General features: G+C 38.1%; 1 long non-coding RNA gene across 1 annotated transcript; it reads right to left on the bottom strand.

The window, feature by feature from the left end:
• Positions 1-6: 6 nt before the first annotated feature.
• On the bottom strand, positions 7-21,915 carry LOC149783682 (uncharacterized). Its single transcript, XR_016414054.1, has 5 exons — positions 21,508-21,915; positions 20,883-21,004; positions 10,044-10,158; positions 570-676; positions 7-117 (listed from the first exon to the last, which is right to left on the bottom strand). It is a non-coding gene; the product is annotated as an uncharacterized LOC149783682 (long non-coding RNA).
• Positions 21,916-23,309: the final 1,394 nt, after the last annotated feature.

Genomic DNA, 23,309 nt, shown 5'->3' with positions numbered 1-23,309 from the left:
AACAGATATTTTAATATGACTTTAATGTTTATTTTCTAGATTTAATTAAGATTATGAATCAGAATCAGTCTCCAACTCCACTGTAAAGTTTATCTATTACTTCTTCTGCTCAGGCACCTGCAAATTAAAACAAAATTGTAATGCTTAAATAAAGTCATATCATCTCAGCACTAGTTACATATGCAGAAGTCATGTTAATCAGCATTATAAAAATGTATGAAATTTTCTTCACTGCACTTGTGCTTCCCTTACTATCGTTAAGCCATGATACAAGATAACTTTGCACTTACTTGTCATTTCTGGCAAGTGGATGGTGCAATCAATTTGCACAAAGATGAATTTATTTCATCCAAATATTTCATGTGAATAAAAATTCCAAATGGAAGCACTTGTCCGATCAGACAAGATATATGCATATTGTAGTTAGCTGGACTCTAGCTCTGATAGTCCTGGGCAATAGGATAAGCTGATTTTGTTATCAGTTTAGAAATGCATCCGCTTTGCAAATACTATGCTTTAAAAGACGAAACTGAATCCAATATTGATGAAATAAGAGTCATTTGGATTACCTTGTTTTTTATCATTCTGCGTTGGTTGGGTGCATATTTGAGGGTCTCTGATATGGTCTCTTCCATTCCATTTGCCTTTGCTTTGCCATTAGTTTTCAAGCAGGCTTCTGCATGAGTAATACAATGTTTTAAAATAAGTTTCACAACAAAGGATGCATTGCATTTTTCTAAATGCCAGCAATAATCAATGGAATATTTTTAAAACATGTACTTTGAAATGTGTCTCAAGTTACTTTATCAATTCATTTAAAAATCTCTGGCAAGTCACATGAAAAACACAATTTAAATCAAGCCATACTTACTTATCAAAGACTTTCTCATTCACATCCTTTACCTCACACAATAAATATCAGCAACACCAACATTAAATTCACACAATCAGTACAAAACCTAGGTGTTACTCTGGACAGTACTCTCACATTGCACCAACATGTCATGAACATATGCAAGGCTGCGTATCTTGAGCTGAGACGCATCAGCTCCATTCTCAGATATCTTTCAGTTGATGCCACTAAAACACTTGTGTGTTCATTACTGCTTTCAAGACTGGACTATGGTAACTCAATTCTGTCTGGTTCATCTTAATATCTACTGCAGAGACTTCAAAAAGTTCAAAACATAGCTGCTTGGATCATACTTAGAGTACCACAATCAGAGCACACCTCCCCGCTGCTCTGTACCCAACACTGGCTATCCATTCGATCCAGAATCAAACACAACATTAGTTCTCTGTGCTACGTTTCACTGACAGACTCTAGTCCAACATACCTATCCGACCTCACCTATGTGTACACACAAGCAAGATACTTACACTCCTCTTCCGACAATCACATACTCATTATTCTCACTATGAAAACAAAGTCACATGGACAGCATTCTTTTGCATACCAGGGCCCAGCAACATGGAATGAATTGCCCACTGAACTTAGACACAAAGACGCAGTGATCCCATTCAAGAGTGCTCTCAAAACTACTTATTCTGACTACAAAAACAAACTTAATGACTTAATAATGTTAACTACCTTAAATATTCTCAGCATGTTTTTTATGTTTTCTAATTTCATGGTGTTTGTTTTTGTAATCATATCATTGTGTATGTTTTTATGTTGTCTAATGTTGCAAAGCGCTTACAGCTTCTAAAGATTAGGCGCTATACAAAGTCCTCATTATTATTATTATTATATTTAGCTTGGATGAATATTTTTTAAATCAGTGGCCATAACTAAAAAATGGGATTTTGTTTTATGATCATAAAAGTATGTTGGACACCATTCATGATGTACAATGCTGTCTGACATTTCTATGCACCTAAGGTTTCCATCTCAAATATTAAAGCAAAATGCATACCGAATTTGACAGATTGATGAAAATAAAAAAAAGCAATGCTTACCATCTGAAAAGAGGCAATTGTCACTAGAATATTCTATTCAAAATGATATTAATTTTGGACACAGGGGATACCACCCCCATGTTTTCCTGACTCGTGATATGTCGGCCTATTCTGTGCACAGCTTTAAAAGATGTAATGTTTATCCATCGAGCTATAGAAATGAAATACATTTACTGTAGACTGTTTCTGTCAGCAGTTAAGTTGAGTAATTAGGTCAGGTTTATAGCTAGTTTACAAAATTCAATGTAGAATGCCAATAAATGACAAGATATATTTTTGCAAACTAAAGTGATCTTGAAAAAAGATTAGTAAAGTTTAACATTTTATAAAAAATAAGCTATTATGTGGAAAAGAAACAACAATGAAATAGGATGCAATGTGTTTACGTCTAGTTTTGGAAGGTACCGTCTCTAAGGTACCGTCATAATTGTACCGTAGTTTAATGGGTGGAAAGGCCATTGAAAGGTAAGGGCAGTGCGGAGACCATCGAGTATGTTCCAGAATAGCTGAATCTTTGTAGATACATAGATCCATTCGTAACTTCAGTCCGCAAGCGAAACACTGTACTTCGTATCCCAATCCTGACTCAGGTCCGAAGTAGACAAATCCTGTTCTAGCTAAAACATACGAAGAAGGTAATCCTTCCCTATCCGTAGGCCATTTTTGAAACGTGTCCAATCGACGGGCACAATCACAATAGTCAGGTAATAAGACTGGAAAATGGTAGGGTTTGAACTTGGAGTTCTCACTGGATTTCTCACTCAATTCTTGCTGCGGCGAAGTCATCCTTCTGGTGGGTGGCTATCCTCTTACAACCAATGTTTTATACCGACATGTCCATACGGCAAAGTAAAGTGGGTGGGAAGCCGCACTCGCTTCTGCTACACGATCTGATAGACTTTTTCCAAGGGTCGACTGACGATGTGGTGTGTGGGTAAACGTACAATCTTGTTGGGTTGATAGGTGGTCACTTTCTCTAGACTGCAAGGCTTCTTTCAATATGCCAAAGTTGACCACTCGACTGGTACGATAATTCAGAGTAAGTCCTTTCACTTTACACTTCGTGTGCACTTCTCCTTGTTTGGCCCAGTATTCGTAGCCGTAATTTTTGGGACCACCACTAACGAAACTTAGAATCTTGTCATCGGGGTGCTTGTCTGTCCAGGCTCCTAAGCGGTCTCCTTCGATGTCAGGGTGCTGTTGACTCGGGTGATCGATATAAATGCAACTGTCCATGTCAAAGTACAAGACACGTTCCCCTAACAGTTCTAAAGCTTCGTACAATTTTAAGCGAGCATGAGCTGTCATGTAAGCTGCAATGATGACATTTCCAAAGGGGTCATCTTCTACAAAGTTCAGATCTTCTTCGTAATTCACCAAGATCAAATCCTCACGAACGACGTCCACGTGTTTCATGAATTTGGCTTTGTCGTGAATCATCTGAAAGTAGCGGGAAGGTTCGGTCAAATACTCCGTCTTGGGTAAACACGGTCATTGTGCCATTTTACCCCACAAGCAATTTAACATCACTTTGGCAAACGATCGCCTGCCTTCGTTTTTCTCAATGTGATCTAAAGTAATGCCTTCTTGTGCCCAGAATTTCTCTCTGAATGTCTTTTGGTCTTCGGGAGTGTGACACCAGGACAGATAGCCACTGGCTTCTTGCTCAGTTTCAAAAAGGCATCCAAGTAGTCTGCGAAAATGCCTTTCTGCGTGGGGTCACCCTTGTGGAATTATTGTGTCTTGGGAAAGTGGCAAATTTCGTACACTTCTAACAGTTGGTATCCCATGTTCAGAGCTTTGAACAATTCTACGCTGACCCATGTCCCCGTCAAGGCCCATTCTTCCTGGGTGTGATGACAAGGTTGATCTTGGTTGCACGTTTCAGCACAAGTACGGCACAAAGGAAACATCAGTTTGCCTTGGCAATGGCGAGGTAAGACGGGATGGTATAGGTTCGTGGGAGGCAAAACTTTGCACTTGATCAAGCCTTCGTATTGTCGAATGTTTTTTAGGTCGATGTGTTCGGTGAACAATTGTGGGTGCCCTGCAGGAAAGCAACAATATTTGCACACGTAGGGATACAGTGAACACACGTCCAAGTATTTGATTTCTTCTCCTTTCTCTTCGTCAGCTTGGTACAGCAAACAGGTGGCATTGGTCCTTCCTCCGTACAAACTATTACTTGGGTTCAGGGGGTCCATGAACTGGTAACTTTCCATGAGGCGTTTAAACTCGGGATCGGTGTTCAAACGGTGATTGTATTTGTGTTCCCACATTTCCACCACTTGGTATCCTTCCTGTTCTAACTTTAGGCGTGGCTGACAAATGGCCTGGTACAAGTCTTCCATGGTTCGTTGTAAGAACTGATTTTTAGTGCCGCGGTCAGGGTAACAGACGGGACATCCGTGAAATAAGCAGCCGTTAAACTCGTACATGATCTTGGGGTTTTCTAAGTCCCAGCCATTGACCGAATGCATTCCGATGATCTTTTGCCCTGTCCGTTGCGGGCATGCTGAATCCATTTGTCTTCCTTGTCGCACAAGTAATGCAACCAGCATGGGGCTTTGACCGAGTATTGACGTTTGACATAGTTGGTCGTTTGAGGACTGATGACAGCCACAGTGTTTTCAAGCATGAATCGTTGTCGGTAGACTAAGGAACACGCTTTGGCAATGGTGCAAGCCTCTTTTAAATGATCAACCCCTCCGTGTTCCATGAACAGTTCTCAAAATTTTCCACAGCATCGCCGTAAAATGTCCATGTCGGAACGACGATACTTTAGCATTTCTTCCTGAAAGTCGAAAGGGTCGGAGGCGTGAGCCTGGTACCAAGCGTAGAAAGTTTCTCGTTCGGTACGCATGTTGTCAGGGTCGTAATAGCGAGCCTGAGGCAAATGGGGTAGAACGGCGTGTTGATTGGCTTCTGTATTGAAAAAGTGTGGAAAGTACCCTTTAGCCATTTCTGTCATTCCAAACATTTTAGGCATTCGATTCAAAGGCATGGCTAAGTAGCTCATCGAATCTTTAAACTGCACTTGTCCCACTTGCATGAAAATGATTTTGGCTCCGTTCAAAGTGATTTTAGGACGCTCGATGCCACGTTCCGTATAACATCTCAAAAGAAACTGTCCATCGTATCCGGAGAAATTGTGAGCCATCACCGTGGCATGACAATGACAATCTCCATAATAATGTTCGATGTCCTCTTGGCTCCACGTCTTGTCGATGGGGTCTAAGACCCATTGTGTGAAATCGGCTAGTGTGTTCGGTCCTCGAAAGATTTTTTCACGCCCTCCAGGAATCTTACTGCAGTGAGGGCAATAACTCAAGATAGGTTCTTGAATCACTTCTCGCACGCTCGATGAGCCACGCAGAAATTAGGAATGTGAATACTGGTCTCTTGCATGCATTCGAAATCGAAAAAGATGAAATTGCCTTTCTTCTTCTTGTGACCATCCTCTTTCTCTGGTTGGGATTGGTATTTTTGTATGTAGCATTGGTGTTCCAAGTCCACAATGCAGTGAAAATGTGACATTTTTTCTTTCCTGAACATACGTGTGCCTTGGTACTGTTGATACATAGACCTTGTCCACACATTGGGCACAATCTCAGGAGTTGACAAGCACATTTCTTCTGTGAACCTTGCATCTTCAGATGTTGTTGGTAACAGGCAGGGCTGACAAATGTGCGCAGACAAGCAGGACAATGCACTGGTTCTTGCCCTTCGCTCAGACAGGGTTGAGAGGCCAAACATCCTGAGCATTTCAATCCACAATGTTTGTGTTGCTCTCGATTATTATAACCATCATAAGTCACATTTCTCACAGTAATATTTGTATCCCAGGAATCCAGTGATAGTGGTAATGGTATCGAAATGGTCATCGTGATGATAGAGGTGAATGTATTTTCCATCCTTAAAGTCTTTCCCTCGAAACAACAGAGACCCGCGCACTTCTTGAGGGTGCACTTTCAAGGTGTATCGTGGAGCTAGGGCATCTTGCAATTTTTGCATCTCAGGAATGCCACAGGATGTGTCTTTGGACAGGCATGCTTGTTGTAACAGAAGTTCTGCTTCATTTCGTTGTTTGGCTCGGTTCGATTTTCGAATGTTCTCCCAGGCTCTTTTCCATTCTACCATGTCGTTCTTGTCGGCATAGGTTCATCCCACCACGATGGCTCGGGCTAAACACATGTGGTCTTGAAAATTGTTAATTTGGACAAGACTTGTTTTGGTAATGCGAAGGTTGTTGACCAATAAGGTCTTTCTGCATTGTCCGGTCCCTTGAGGAGGAGAGACGTGGGTCATGTCCAGTGTGGCTTTTCCATCGGTGATGTCAAACTGGTCATTAGATTGTTGCACGTGTTGAATCTTGTCCATGACTTTGGAAGTGGTCAATTCTGCAGGGCTGCTAAACTCGATCCAAACAGGGGATTTCAAGCCGTCATGTTGTATGGAAAGTCTCAAGCGATCATCTTCTTTGGGTTGACATTGTCGCTTGAGTGTGGTGAGCAAAGAATCCCACATGTCGGTGATGAACCCTTTTGCTTTCTCTAACAGTACTTCAGACTTGAAATCTTTAAACTTCACTGTGTATTTGTAAGCCGTAGTTCTAAATTTTCTAGAGGGACGCTTTTCCGTCTCTCGAATGTCATAGTACTTTTCAGGGTTGACTAAGGGTGGTAAACTTTGTTTAGAGGGTTTGGATTCTGGTTCACTCATGTCCTCTTCAAAATCACTGGCAAGAATTTGTGCCAAGACTTCAGCCCTAGTACGAGGCGATAGATCACGTTTCTGCCTCTTACTTTCTTCTTCTTTCTTCTCAAATGAATTGGATCATTTCATCTCGATAGCAAAAAGTCAAATGACTAAAGTTTAAACACCATGAATTAATTTATAGTCATAGCAGACCAGCGTATATAAAGGGTATGTGTCTTGTCCTTTCACTATTCATTTCACTCTCAAACTGAGCACAACAATGGAAGAGACTACCAAGATCGAACGTTTCATCAGAGCTTTGCGAGGGGTCATTAGAAAATTCTCTTCAGACCAGCCGAGGGACTACTCTCCTTCCTTTCAAGATAAAAGTCAAGATACTTGCTATATCTGTCAGAAGAAAGGGCATTGGTCTTCAGAGTGTCCAGACCGTCAAAAAAGAAAAAAAAGGGGTTAGAAGAGACAAAAGTCAAGATACCTGTTATTATTGTCAAGAAAAAGGACATTGGTCACCAGACTGCCCAAAAAAGAAACAAGAGGAGTCAGAAGAAGAGAGGGATTCTTCAGAGGAAGAGGAAGAAGAAGAGGAAGAAAACAGACAGGTGAAGAAAAAGAAACAGGAGAAGAAAAGAAGGGAAGAAAGTGAGGAGGAAGAGGAGGAAAAGACTATGACGGTGAAGATATTAAAAAAACAGAGAGTGAACAATGAGACAGAATAAGTCTATGAACTTTTTAAAGTGCTCTGTTGTGAATTGTGAATTGTAAATATTTATAAAAGAATAAATTAATTATAAAAGGTAAGTGTCTTTGGGTTTTGATTTTAAAATAAGAACCTACACTCACGCACACTCATACACAGACAGGTACTATTGGGTAAAATGGTTTTTTTTAGTTATTGGCAATTGAAAGCCTATCTCTTTTCGAGAGACGTGGATGGCCCTGAAAAGGGCCTTTTTTGGTGTAAGGGGTGAGTTTAAACAATCAACTTTAACTGTCTTAAGCCTTTGCCATGGCCAAGGCCTACTTCTGGACTGCGTACTGTTGATGATGATTTCGTTGAAATCACTAAGGATGGTGCAGTAGGCGTAGTCACAGGGTTGGAGTGTTTAGCTTGGGAAGGTCATATTCTCTTCGGCCGTAATAAAGAAGTCTGATACATCTGTTTCAGACTTCTTAACTAAAATGTCTAACAGTACCGTGACCGTTTGATTTTGACACCCTTGTTTCTTTGCTGCTGCGTCTTCTTCTTGTTGTTTTTTTCTTACCTCTTCTTCTTGCTGCTGTTGCTGTAGGAGAAAAGCTTGTTCCGCTTCCTTTTGCTGTTGTATAAATTTCTCCAATTCTTCTTTCTGTCTCTGTCTAAAATTTTCCATGTGCGGTAATGAAGGAGAAGGTGACGAAGGTTCAGGAACAAATTCTTGCAAGGTAAAAAAATCCACAAAATCCCAATTCACCTCTTCTGAAAGTAAGTCTGGGTTCCCTTGGGTAGTCTCCACCATCAGTGCACCCAAACTGATCGTTTTCTGAGTTTCCGTCATGTTGAAAAACTGTCGCTTAGATTGACTACGCACAGGCGCTAGCGAATCTATATAGACTATGTGACGTCACAGACTGCTCTCTTCGGATTGGACGTGGGCTGACTGAATTTTGTAACGCGTGTTTGGATTGGTCAACAAACTCAATCCGTTTCAATCCTTCCTCCCCCTATAATTAAGTACAGTTCACTGCATTCCTTCACCTGTTACTCAGCACCCCAACATGTGGACCGATGTACAATCTTCAACGCTTGTGTCTTCGATGATGTTCCGGACGGACATATCAATGTATGTCCGATCCAACTGGACAGTTATCCACAGGACAGACACCAGCCTGTGGATGCGAAGAATCTTATGTGGGGCATCAAGGATGCCACAAAAGAGTCTTAATCTATGGTCCTGCAGTCAGGCACAGCCTAAGGTCAAGAAGAAGATGTCACAGATGCCCTTTATGTATATTAACATAAAACCAAAGGCCCTTTTCAGGGCCATTCCTATCTCTCGAAAAGATCTTGACTTTCAATTGCCTACCCCTTTTTTTATTTTTTTGTTTAAAAAAATAATAAAAAAATAGAGACCCCTCCCTGTTTCAATTTTCGCCTGTTCCATTTTCATAGACCCATCAGGTCGGGACCTTATTAAAATAGGGTCCCGACCCTGTTCCATTTCCCCTAGTCCCAAGACAGTCCCACGATTTATTCCCCATGTTCAATTTCCCTTGTCCCTAGAGTGAATAGTTTTTTTTCTTTCTCCCATGTTAAATTCCCCTTGTCCCTAGAATGGATATTTTTTTTTTTCTCCCATGTTAAATTACATAGTCCCCAGAGTGGATATACCCTTTTTAACATGGAAGTTCCCTAGTCCCTAGACCGTCCCTATTCACTACTACCATTGTCATTACCAGCCTGAAACCCAATTTAATGCCATTTGTATAAATTCATTTCAAATAAATATTATGATATAGTTGAAGTGTAAAGTCAAGCAAGTATTCTGTTTGCAGATTTTACATTTTAGATATTATAGTAAAGTCATATTTTCTCTTGTTTAGTAAACTTTATTGCAACTGGTTCCAAAATAGTAAATCTTATTTAATGTTCATTCACCAGAATAGGTATTAATACAATCCCGAATTAACTGTATGGTACTAAAATATACCCTGATCTTGTGTGAGATTGTAATATACAGAACTATACCTCAAGACAACAATAATATATTGAATTTATATTGTATCAAGACTATCATGGTTATGAACTCCAACTTTATTCAGGTTTTTTCATAATAAATGATCATCTTGTGCTATGGTTGAAAAGAAATCAAAGTTCAGTTTAACTCCATTCTCTCCACATTTGTAAGTTGTTAAGAGGCATACTCATCCTCAGTGTTATAGTAAAATGTAATCTTATTTGGATCAATCTTGGTGGTGTAATATATGAATGGAGAAAGAATATTATCATCCAGATTAAAATATGTTTTATTCAGACTCTACTAAAATTTTTAGTTGGATATGGGTTACGGAGCCTGATGTGTACGAACAAAGCAATGTGTACCATGACCTTTTTAATTTAACATTTTAAACTCCTGCAGAAGAAAGAGATTTTTTAGATCCATTAATCTGTATTAACAAAAACATTTCTTCAGTATGATTTTCAATTACTTAGTATTGACAAAACTCATATTTTAAAGTTGTTGTTTTTTTGTGTTTGGTTTGGCCTTTTATGGTAAACCAACACAAGTAAGTTATTTAGTGCCAAGGCACTTTAAGTATAGTGCCTTGCCCAAGGACACACCATGGTAGCTAACCCAGGTTGGTCTGATGGTAGAATTTGAACCTACCTTATTTCACAGGTCCAGAAAGCTAACCACTGAGCCACTACAGCTCCCCATCTTATAGTGGAATGCTGGTATACTTTATGATCAAGAAGGATGGGTTGGGGTATGCATGTTGCATCTGAAAAAAGTGATGGAATTTTTGTTTACATAATATTTTAGTCATATAATATGAATCATTTTCTATAGATTTAAGATGTATCAGATCAAGTTAAGAAAAATCATATATTCTGTTTCCTGGGAATGTACTAAAATTCACTGTTATTGTTTGATTTTTTGGTAGTAAGCTTACTTGGTATTTTTTTCTTTTTAACTTGAATACCTAATTTGTTAACATCCTATTCTAAATCTTCAGAGTTCTGTCTATTAAGTGACAACTGTTGATACATGTAGGGAAGTTTTTGTTTATATCTTTTGATTTTTGTGATTCTGGAAGTTGCAGTATTTGTTGTTGTATTATAACCATTTCAGTAATTTAATGAATGCAGAGTATACTGCTCTATAAATGAAATTTAAGTGAAAATAATGTAAAAGTATGTTTCACTGCAAATATAAATTGTTTAAAATAATATATCATTTATCATATGACTATTCAATTGTGGTAACTAGTATTCCATCCAATATCTATATATTAAAATATGTCTTTTCATACAGCTGGTGATCATTTAGATACAAGTCCAATTGAACAATCAAATTATCAATGCAGGTGTTTTTATTAGTAGTAGTATTGCAAGTATAAGTGTTAGTATTAAGATTTCATATACAGGTATGATAAGTGTATCATAATGTTTAAATGATGCTCCTCGTTACAACATAAAATTTGTTCATTGAAACAAATGGTTCACTGGTAAATTGGCAGCAAAGGTCTTCACTGAATTATGTTGCATAAACTATTTTACAATAAAACATATATGATGCATCTCAATTATGATGAATGTGAGGAGGAGGATTAATAATAATGCAATTTAAGTTATCTTCATAACATAAGTTCTAGCAGATGTGTAATTTTTATGTGGTTCATCATCAGTTTGAAACTGGTCTGTGATTTCTGGATCTGGACATACCTGGTCCCCTGCTGTTGTGCTGCTATGGTCTTTACAGTTCATTAGGATATCAGTTACACTTGGTTTACATTTAGAACCCCATGGGATGGAATGCCCAGTTTGAAACTGAGAGAATGGTTAATTATCCATAATATAACTCCTGCAGTTATTATTAGGTTTGATATCAAGGTCTTTCTTTAAAAGCTTTTCAACTCAGGTTCTGTTCTACCATACAGATAAATAAAGTCAAATTCAAGGCTTTCAGATTTGTCCAGTTTGTTTCATGTGTTGCGGCAGACAGACTGTATATTGCCACTGTACCATATAAATATCAGTGCTTAGTCTGCTCTCAGTTGCTGTGGTTTGATTAGTTACAAGTGTCATCACATGTGACTAATTATTGACCAATGTAATGAAACTTGTATAATTAGAAGGCTGTATTTAAAAACTCTAAAGATCTTAAAAAGAAAATTGGATCGGGGTAAGTAAAACCTTTTACTTTGACCATTTGGCTAGAAAATAATTTTCAATAAGTTTAAATTGGATAATAGTAATATAATAATTAATTACACAAATCAGAATAAAAGCTATTTGCATATCCCCTTACAGCTGTTGCTTTTTCATAGTACTAAGTAGAATAAAGTATAGTTAAGACAGATAGCTTTAAGCTAGAATTAAACTCAAATAAATTGCAAGAAATCAAAACAAACCCAGGATTAAAACTAAAGAAATATCCCGTCATATATACCTTACATCAAATAAAGAAACTCAAGATGGATAACAACAAAATTAATGTCACATCATCAAACAGTTATCTCAGCTGCCTGGTCAACCTAAAGGCAGATAAACTAAGGCAAACTTACTCCGAAGCAGTCTCATCCCCCCTAAGAGAAAAACGACAGATACAGTTCTTAACGCCAATTTTCAACTCGACCCCAACTGACTCGATGAGTAGACTCTACCTGTCACCAAGCGTAAACGAGAATGTGGACAATCTACCGAGTAACCGCAAAACTACATCCGACATGAGTACCCAAACTGAGGAACAATACTCAACAAGCACAAAAACAACCCAGACCACGCTGGTTAAAAACACTAGCAGCCAGGGGACTCAAACTGAGAACCTACTAGATGAAACAGAACGCCCTCACCCTACCACAAATAAAGCAGTCACACACGACTCAACAAAAGGTAAGAATAATAGGAAAACCAAATCCCAAATACCAGTTAGAAAGAATAAGGAACACACTAACTGTCAGAATACAAGACCCAGCAAGCCGGTTATGGACAACGAAACAAAGTCAGCTAAAGAGACAAACACCAGGGGAAAAAAGACCAGTCTGCAAAATATCCAAAACAAGAAACACCCCGCTGAACTGACTCTCTTCGTCAAGGGAGTAAATTCCAAAATAACGAAGTTAGCCTTTAAAACCATAGCATGGCAATTGAACAAACATCACCAAGGAGAATTCACGCTTAAAAGCACTAGAGACGACTTGCTGATAATCAAATGCACCACTGAACAACAGATTGCCAAATATATGGAAATTGAAAGAATAGGCCAAATAAATGTTCAGGTCACTAGACACAACAGAACAAAACAACACATAGACCCAAACCCCCCAAAAACACACAACAAAGGAGTCATATACGTATCAACTCAAAATAAAACCAATGAAATAGTAGACTACATAAGGAGTAAAGGACAGGAAGTAGAGAAAGCAATCCGCCTAAAAACAAGAAGGGGAAAGGATAGCACTGCAGTGGTACTCTTTTTTAAGGGCGCCACCCCAGAAACTATCGAAATAGCCGAAAAACTCGAGGCTAAAAAAATTTTTGCTTTCAAAAACAAACCACGGTTCTGTGGCAACTGCAAAAATTGGGGGCATTACTCTAAGAGTTGTGGAAACCTATTCCGGTGCAATCAATGTGGTCTTCACCACCCAGACCGGAAAACATGTAGCGCCACCAATCAGCACTGCGCTAACTGTAGTGGTAACCACAAACCAAACCACGCAGAATGCCCCAGGGCTCTTAGAGAAGCCCTAATAGTCGAATATATGATCTCCCATGGGGTAAACTATAAGCAGGCCAAAACAAAAATCAGGATACCAAAAACAAAATAAATAGGTAGCACCCTCACTGGTAGGAAACACACATAAAACGAAAACAACAGTAAATTAAACAAACTATTAAGACTTTTTGCACTAGAGATGGATTCCAGAGCAGAAATCAAAATATGGCAATGGAATGCACGCGGCCTTAGGGCCCACGCTGACCAACTAAATAACAAAATACTTGAACAGGAAAGAAAACCAGATGTTATATGCATACAGGAAACCCACCTAAATGATACCTCACGTATCCCAAACATCATAGGCTACAACACCAAATACCTAAAGCATCGATCCCCCACAGCAAGAGGAGGGGGGTTAGCAACCTTTGTTAGAGATGGAATTACATCAGAAATGCATAAATTAACAGATAGTAGACCGCCCAATGACTTCGAAATACAGATAGTCAAAATAACCGCTCAAACTAAGCAGGTACTAATCGTTAACCTCTATGAAACAAATGAGCAGCGCAATTTAAGTGCAGACGAAACAATCAAAATGATTAAAGACTGTGGAGAATGGGTGGTAATATGCGGGGACTTCAATGCGCACAATGAACTATGGGGGAGTCAAAAGACGGACATTCAAGGAAAAATTGTAGAAAAATGGGCACAAAAATGCAACTAAGTTTTTCTAAACAACGGAATGCACACCCGGATAGATGACAGAACAGGCCACACATCAGCAATAGACCTATCTCTATGCACACCAAGATTAACAGGCATTTCTGATTGGCAAGTTGATGAAAGCGACCCTATGGGAAGTGACCATTACCTTATAAATATAGAAATACAAATTAGAATACCTCAAAATAAAGCGTCCTTCACACCAAGATGGAAATACGAACAGGCCAACTGGATTAGGTTCAAACAGATAGGTGACTCAATCGACCCAGAAACCATATATCACCGGGACATTTGACACCTTTAATGACAAATTAATAGAAACCATTAACACAATGGCCCAAGAAACAATTCCTAAAACTAAAGGAGTAGCACCCAAACCCACGGTGCCCTGGTGGAATAATGAATGCAAAATAGCAATTAAAGAGAAAAAAGGAGCTCTAAACAAATTCAAAAGAACTAAAAATAATAGGGACTTTAACTACTACAAGGAAAAGGAAAAAACTGCCAAACAAACTATTATGATAGCTAAACAAAACTCATGGAGAGAATTCTGCTCAAAACTAGATATTAACACAAAATCGAAGGAGGTGTGGCAAAGAATTAAAAAAATGAGAGGCAAAACTAAATCAATAACCCCCAACATACCTGGACAAAACAACAAACATAAGGCAGAATTATTCGCAAACTATTTCGCCAACATGTGTAGCAATACCAACTTAGAGGATAAGTTTAAAAATCATAAAAGGCAATTTGAGGAAAGCAACTCTGACAACATAAAGGAAGCAGGAAATAATGACGGCCCACTAAACCTTCCGTTTACAGAAGCCGAATGGAGAAAGGCCCTCGCCGGCAAAAAGACCACATCCCCCGGGGAGGATACTTTGGGGTATGAAATGTACAAGAACCTACCCAAAAAACTTGTCACAATTGCACTTAACCTCATTAATAAAATATGGGAAACCGGTACCATACCTATAAGATGGAAAAAGGCAGTAGTGGTCCCGATTCTTAAGCCTGGAAAACCCTCAAGCGATATAAAATCATACAGGCCCATATCACTAACAGACAATATATGTAAAATAATGGAAACTATGGTAAACAACAGGCTGAAATACCATTTAGAAAGCAAAGGACTACTAGCTAATACACAGAGCGGGTTTCGCAACTACCGAAGCACAATAGACCAACTCATGAGACTAGAAACCGCTGTCAAATTAGCATCTAGAGAAAAATTTTAAAAATCCAGATATGTTACAGCCATCTTCTTAGACATGGAAAAAGCATATGATCTAATGTGGACTAAGGGACTGATAAGTAAACTTAAACCATACGGAATAACTGGCAATATATACAAATTTATTGCTAACTTCCTAACCGATAGAAAGATACAAGTCAGACTAGGACAAGACTACTCCGAACGATACAAACTGGAAAATGGCACGCCACAATGAAGCGTAATCAGCCCAACTTTATTTAATATAATGATAAACGACCTGGAAACAGCGGTAAAACCCAACCACCTTGACTTATCCCAATTCGCCGATGACAGCGCCGTATGGAAAACTGGCAACCCGGCCAGCAGAGAAACGACCAAGCACTTACAAAAAGGACTAAACGATATAGGAAATTGGACAGATAAATGGGGATTTAAATTGTCACCTCTAAAAACAGTAGGCATAGTTTTCAATCCGTGAGGTGGCCACCCCCCACCCACTCCAAACTTAACCCTAAAGGGGGTACCCATCAAATTCGAAAAACAAGCGACACTCCTAGGTATGGAATTCGACCACGAACTCACGTGGGCAGCTCATATCCAAGAACTCGTAACGAAGTGCAAACGAGACATCAACCTCCACAGAAACCTCAGAGGGGTGAATTGGGGGGTTGATCAAAAAACACTCGTTACCCTATATAGAGCACTTATAAGAGCAAAATTGGACTACGGTTGCCAGGTATATGGAGCGGCGAACACCACGTTACTAAAGAAACTAGACACAGTCCAATCAAAAGCGCTAAGGGTATGCACCGGCGTCCTAAATGGTACCCCCACACAAGATATCTTAATAATAGTAGGAGAACCCCCGCTAGACCTAAGGCGGAAGGAATTGATGCTGCGATACTCGACTCGAATATCAATACACCAACCCAACCACCTCACGCTACAAGCCCTCTTAGCATGCGACAAACCATTCGATACAAAAGGAAAAAATAAAAAAATACCTAGTGGGAAAATAATTATAGAATTAAAAAGGAAATTTCAAATCGCAAATATCAACCCAGAAAAAATAAGGTACTACCCAGACCCCCCGTGGACCTGTCCCACACCACAAATAGATCTTAGCTTACGTAAACTAGGACAAAAACAAAATGACCCGATAGGACTAAGAGCATCAATACTAACGTACATTGACAACAAATACGAGACATACACGCAAATCTTCGCAGATGGATCAAAAACCAAAAATCCAAATAAAACTGCAGCAGGGATAGTGATCCCAAAATTAGATGTCGCCGTTGGAAAAAGACTCCCAGACCAATGCGCTATATACACGGTAGAATTCATGGCAATACTAATGGCATTAACATACGTCAAAACATACCCCACAACTAAGGCAGTCATTCTAAGCGACTCTTACAGTGTACTACAATCGTTAGCAACAGACCAATCCAAGAGCAGACCTAATATGATTAATCATGCAAGATCGCTACTTAAAGAGATTGAAAAAAACAACAAACACGTTGAATTCGTATGGATACCCTCTCACATCCATAATCCCAGGCAATGACAAAGCAGATGCAGAAGCAAAAAATGCCACAAACGAACCAAAAGCCCAAAATATAGCATACAGCGTCACTGAAATCAATAACATGGGACAAGATCAATGACATGTGGCAAGAGCTATGGGAAAAATCGGATGCAAACAGTCTAATACACACGATGATGAAAAAAGTAAGTAGAAAAGTCGAAAGTCCGACCTTCAAAAATCCATACGATATAACAATAATAAATAGAATAAGAACAGGTAAAACACTATTGGCAGGATGCGCAGGGAAACACATAAAAAGGGGACCAACCGAAAACTGCCCCTACTGCCCAACTCCAGAAACAATCGCACACTTAATAAATATATGCCCCAAATACAACCAGGAAAGGGCCGAACTAAAATCTCAACAGGAACAAATAGGAGAACGGTGGACATACCCGGAGTTACTTGTGGCAAAAAACAATAACATAGGAATGACCTATAATAACATCATGACATTCATTAACAAAATAGGCAAAAGGGGACAAATCTAAACCGAATGAAGGGTTGGGTATAAAGAGAGACCATGTAAAGAAATTAAAACCAATAAACCTAAAAGATCGAACCAAAAAAGAAAAAAACCAATCAAAATATTACAAATCACTGTTTGGGAATTGTGACGGCCGGCTCGGGCTAGTGGGTTCACAGACTGACACCGCCGCTCATAACCCGAACAATAAAAACCAGATAAGGACGAATATTACAAAATCACTGTTTTGGAATTATAATGGCATGCTAGGCCCCGTAGGTTCAAAAAAAAAAAAAAAAAAAAAAGAAAAAAAAGGAAAAAAAAAAAAAACAAAAAAAACAAAAAAAAATATAAAAAAGTAAATCAAAGACCAGTCAAAATATTACAAATCACTGTTTGGGAATTGTGACGGCCGGCTCGGTATCGTGGGTTCACAGACTGGCACAGCCGATCATAACCCGAACAATAAAAACCAGATAAGGACAAAATATTACAAAATCACTGTTTCGGAATTATAACGGCATGCTAGGTCCCGTAGGATCAAAAAAAAATAAAAAAAATATAAAAAAATAAAAATAAAAAAAATATACATTAAAATAAATCACAAATAGCTAAGCTAAACAAAAATAACAGGTAAATAGCCAAGTGGTCAAAGCGAAGGGAAACAAAGGCAATCAAACCACCTCCCTCGAAGAAAACATCTCACGGCGAACATGGCAGTATCAAAAGGACGAGAAGACCAAAACAGAAACGGACACGGGATAAGGCAGAAAGAGCTGAAATAAAGAAGAGCAGGAAAAGGCACAGAATGAAGTTAAACGTCCTAAGGCAGTAAAAGAAGAAAGAACAGGACACTTGCAGACCTTGGGGAATGAAGGCAGAAACAATGAAAAGAGTATGCCTCAAATAATCAAACCACCCCCACCCCCCAGTATGAAAAGAATTGCCTTCCCGAAATCAAACAAAAGAAATAAGGCCACCCCCCCCCACATCTACTTATAAGTGTGAATGAGAAAGTGAGCGTGAATGTGTGTTGTCGGGATATGTGGGAAAAGCAGAAAAATGAACAAAAATGTCTATAGCCATCACACAAATATAGCATACACACTCCCTACCCACCTTTTTTTTCTTTTCTTTTCTTTTTTTTTTTCTTTTTTACAAACAAATTTTACCACATAGGGCTTTCATTCTGACCCACGAAAGCCCTCTTTTGACCAACAACTTACTGGCCCTGAAACACACTGATTGGTTTAAAGCCACACGTACGAAATACTTAACCAAATTGAGATCTCCAAAACAAAATAAAGGGCTACTAAAAGCCTACTAGATGTGAAAAAATTTTCGGAAAATTCAAGTACGCAAAGTACACAAAATTTAATAGACCTTACAAAAGATAGGAAAATTCACAACTCAGGAATATCTGAAGCGTATGTGACAATCACATGTTTGGCAAGATAGTACAGGAATAGCCCAATAAATATAGGGAACTGGCATTGATTGCAACGAAAATTTCATAATACTGCTGCTGGTGTGCTTCGGTTACTGCCTGAAATGAGAGAGGAAGGAGATGCAGGATGCAGAAACAGACCACCAACGGAGTACAACGATGGAGAAGGTTGCAGCGATGAGAGCCTGGGCGGGACCTTTTGGGGCACCTGGGCTTCGGCTTGCTTGCTTGGGGGCATTGTATAAGTTAATCGCTAAATTCAAAAAGTACACAAACGTGTACAAACTAAACAGTCGCACATACCAAAAGGTGCACGTGACTTTAATCCAATGAATGAATGAAATGTGTGCTAGAGGGTAGGGTTAGCAGTTATACTCCCAATTATGTTTGTGATGAGCAAAAGCAGCTGCACAAATTTGAGCTTTTAGTTTGGTTCTGGTAGGGTCAAAGGATGCAGGTACATTTTACATTCATTTTTTACTAGAAATAGCTATTTTCAATATTTTTCTGTGACAAGGCAACTAAAAGAATCAGTATGTGCCTTATGCATGAATAAAGTTCACTAGTACTATAACAAATTAGCATACTTTTCATCACCCCTCTACCATCAAGATTTTTTTATATTTACCTCTGTAGCAGACACAAATAAAAGTCGGCAGCTCATTTGCAGACTAAGTTACGCATATGATCTCCAATGCTCATCTAACTGTGACAGGCAGTCACCAACAAGCCAACCTATTTCCATGCCTAACTCAAAGTAAATCTGAACCACATTATAGATTTAGCTTATGTGTAAATTTATAAATGCTAGGCTTGTGATAATTAGGTTCATACGTTCTACCTTAAAAATTAGAGGGATGTCAAAATACGAAACTATCCAGTGAGACCCATGATGTTAATTTTAATCCCTATGGGATTTGTGACATAAAAAACCCAAATGCTTTATGTATTAAAAGGTAACTAATGGGGGCAGGATCTGCAGTGAATCAATGGTTAGTATGCTAGACTCCTGATAAAAATGTTTGTGTTAAAATCCTGTTATCAAGTCAACCAGGTTACCTACTGCAATGTACCCTTGCCTTACTCCAATTCCCTCAGTACTCAGTAAACAACTAGTGTTGCTGTACATAACAAAACCAGTCCATATTGATTTTACATATTTTACTAAATCCTGACAAAAATAATTCTCTAAATAAAGAATGATTAATATGTGATGGTCTCGCATGTAATCAAACTCTTCCAAGCTTTTAATGATATGAACCGATTTATCAATGTTTATCAAATTTGCATGAAAAACTATTTCTTATTTGTCATCAAATATGTTCAATGTTTTGATCATATAAGCATTTCTGCTACATTAGATCAAAATAATCTTTTTGTCAGAAATAGAGCCCTTATAGTATTTGCAAGGTCAACCAATCAGATGCAGAATTTGAGTTTAATATGAATGAATATTTTTTTTACAAAATTGCTCTTTTGCTATATCTTGATGAGATAAATCTATTCACCAAGTCTGATGAAATTAATGAGAAATAGTTTTAAGAGCAGTAGCAAGAATGGCTAGTGAGATGTAGAACCACCACATTATATGCATAGATTTTGCTTATAGCCTCAGACATACAAGCAAATAATTAAACAAGTCAGATCTAAATTGGATCATAAACACTGTTGTGCAAATCATAAGAAACTCTGCCAATCAGATGCAAGGTCACTTCACTACCATACCTTTATCACACTCATAATAAGCATCATTGTGAAACTTGACTCTATAAGCCCAATGGCCAAGCATGATCAAACTTGAATCAGCAGTAGTGGTTATAACCTCATGTATTTGTATGCATCTTCACTTCTTCAATCTAGATCTCATTTATATAAGCATGTATTCTACGTTTAGTAAAAACTGCACTACATGTATAAATATTACATGCGGTGGTAACATACTCAGATGAAAGATCACCTTATTATTATTAATGGTTAACACTCATCAAACTTCAAGGACAACTTAATGATTTTAGCCTATATTGTGGAAGTATGGCTTTTAGGCTGGTTAAAAAACTCAACTAATCTTATACATGATCACATGTATATACTTGGATTTTGCTCATTATTAGATTTATCCAAGATGTTGATTTAAGCCCAAAACCAAGTTTTATATAAACAAATTGATCAGAACTATGGACTCCAGAGTAGCTAATTTCTTACTGTTGAAAGACAGAAGGGGATGTGAAATAAATAACACACTCTGGACCATTACATAAACCCACTTAGCCTTTTGACCAGTTGAGATAAAATATCAACAATAATGTTAAATAAGATTGATAAATTATGTTTTCTCACATTACCTCTAGCCCTTTTCAACATGGATGGTATTTTTCTTCCACATATGTCAGCTCTTAATTAGTGGCCCTTTCCCATCATGAATGTTGTAGGTGAAACTCTCAGAATTAGGCTTTTTAATTTATATCTGTAGAAGAAAAAAACTATTGGTCTGCATATATCAATGTCACCATTTCTGTATTAGATTAAAATACCATATGTGTGTGTGTGTGTGTGTGTGTTAATTTTAGAATTTAAGCAAACTTGTCTCCATGTGTTTATTTTAAAACTGATGATGATAACACATAACAGGTTCAATGGATAAAATGTTATTTCTTACTTCTTACAACTGCTCATTATATCTGAATTTACATTCAATGTTTGTTTTAATTAACATATTTGGGATATTGGGCAAATTATTTATTTTGTAGTTTATCATTATATCATTTACCAGTCTTTTATCATTCAAATATGTAATATAGTACCATTATACTGACTTCATATTCTATATGATATCCCAGCAATACATATTAAGCAGATAAGTGCAAATAAAAATGTTCAGAATGTAAAATTTACTCCAAGCTCAAAGAAGATCAGCAAAAGATAATATCCAACAAATTACCAAACAAAAAGCGAAGTTAACGCAGTTACCTTTATTATGACGTCTCCAACACCAACGGTACTGTACAGCTACGTCTTCTGAGTTTTACCGTCATCTTGTCTTTCAAACCAGAATTAATTTCTTGAGCTCTTACAAAATGAAGAAACTTTTAAATACTATAATTTAAGCAGCTTCTTTACATGCCATCAGATAAATTATGGCACAGTGTTTTGTCTGTCAGCAAAACGCAACTTCACATTTGGACGGCGCGCTGTGTGGGCATCGCCGACACAGCAACTGACATGAATTCTCTATTAGCAGACAATGATTCGGAATAAATCCTTCGCAAATCTAACATTCTCGATTTTTCATAGTTCCACTTTTCATTGTTGCATCTGTTTGATTGTACAATTGCTAATGATGTTCAATGAATCAACTTCAATTCATCTGCTGTCTGAAATCCCGGTTCAGTTGGTATTTTCTTCCGCGCATGATGCCGTGTAAATAAAAGATACGGTCGACATTCAAAGTGGTTTAGGTTAATTTATTATTTTTCTTTATTAAGGTCATTTGCAGAAAGTGTTTCGCTAGGGTGAGAAAAAAAAATATAACAAAAAGAAAACTTTCTTTTCCAACGCTAATACTGTATATATTTCAATTTGTGATTGATGCTATAAATAAAAAAAAATGATAATAAAGCATTTTAGCCCGTGGCTTCGGCATGGCACTCGTTTTTGTGGGTTTTTTAAAATGGTGCTTTTTTTGGGGTGGGTGGGTTGTTTTTTGTGTGTGTACCACACTAAAAAACATACCAGGTATTAGGCCTAACGTAGGAAAAGAAATTATCCTCTATTTATTACTATTCTTACTGTCAAATGACGCAAAAGTGATCAAATTGCTATTAAGATTTTGTTTTGTATAACACTTACCGCTCGTTTTCCTCGAGATAAAGCAGCCACTTCAAAATGATTATAAAATCTGTGACAGATGAAAAACGTGGTTTAAATAATTCGTAATCGCCTGCCTTAAAATACTGTAGGAATTTGCTAATGTATTTCATGGCCCTCGTTTGAATAGATACCAACGATCATGTATATCGACCAAATTTTGTATATTCCTGCCCACAATCATGTATTTTGTATTAAACCGTATATTACACGAGCGCTCTGTGGCAAACTCGGGCGGGGGGGGGGGGTCTCTATTATACCCAGAGGCGTAGCTATGATATTTTGCGCCCGGGGACGAACTATAAAATTGGCGCCCCAGCCCCCTCCCCGTTTAATCACATTTTTGAATATTACCCTTGTTTACTTATTATAATGTAACGTTGTAAGCCTCATTTTGGCGCCCCTGTACCTTGGCGCCCGGGGACATATGTACTCCCCTTCCCCCCCCCCCCCAGCTACGCCTCTGATTATACCTGCTGTATCAGTTGAGAAATATATTGAACAGATCAGGCCCCAATACTCTCGCTCTGAAAAACATTAAAATAATTATATGCAGAATATCGGTAGGTCTCCCTCTTGCCGAAAATGTCAGCACCATATATATTTTGCAAGTAATGTAATGGGTATAATAACACACACACACACACACACACACACACACACTTTTTTGGGAGTGGGGGGGGGGGCAACGGACAGATGCCCCCATTTCCCCCAAAAAATAAAAAGTATTTTATATTTGTGTATTTCCCCCTCAGATGTGTTCTACGTTTTATTAAAACAAAATTTTATATAAAAAATTTAGTTTTTAGAATTTTTGATGGGGTATTTATGTTTCCATAGTGTTATCTAAAGGGTTGTTCGTCCGAGTCTGGTTTCCCTCACCTTGCTCGAAGTTCATTCCCTTG

Source organism: Sinohyriopsis cumingii, chromosome 14, assembly GCF_028554795.1.
Source record: "Sinohyriopsis cumingii isolate HCF-2022 chromosome 14, ASM2855479v2, whole genome shotgun sequence".
NCBI classification, from domain to species: domain Eukaryota; kingdom Metazoa; phylum Mollusca; class Bivalvia; order Unionida; family Unionidae; genus Sinohyriopsis; species Sinohyriopsis cumingii.
This window is presented reverse-complemented; position numbering and strand designations above follow the sequence as displayed.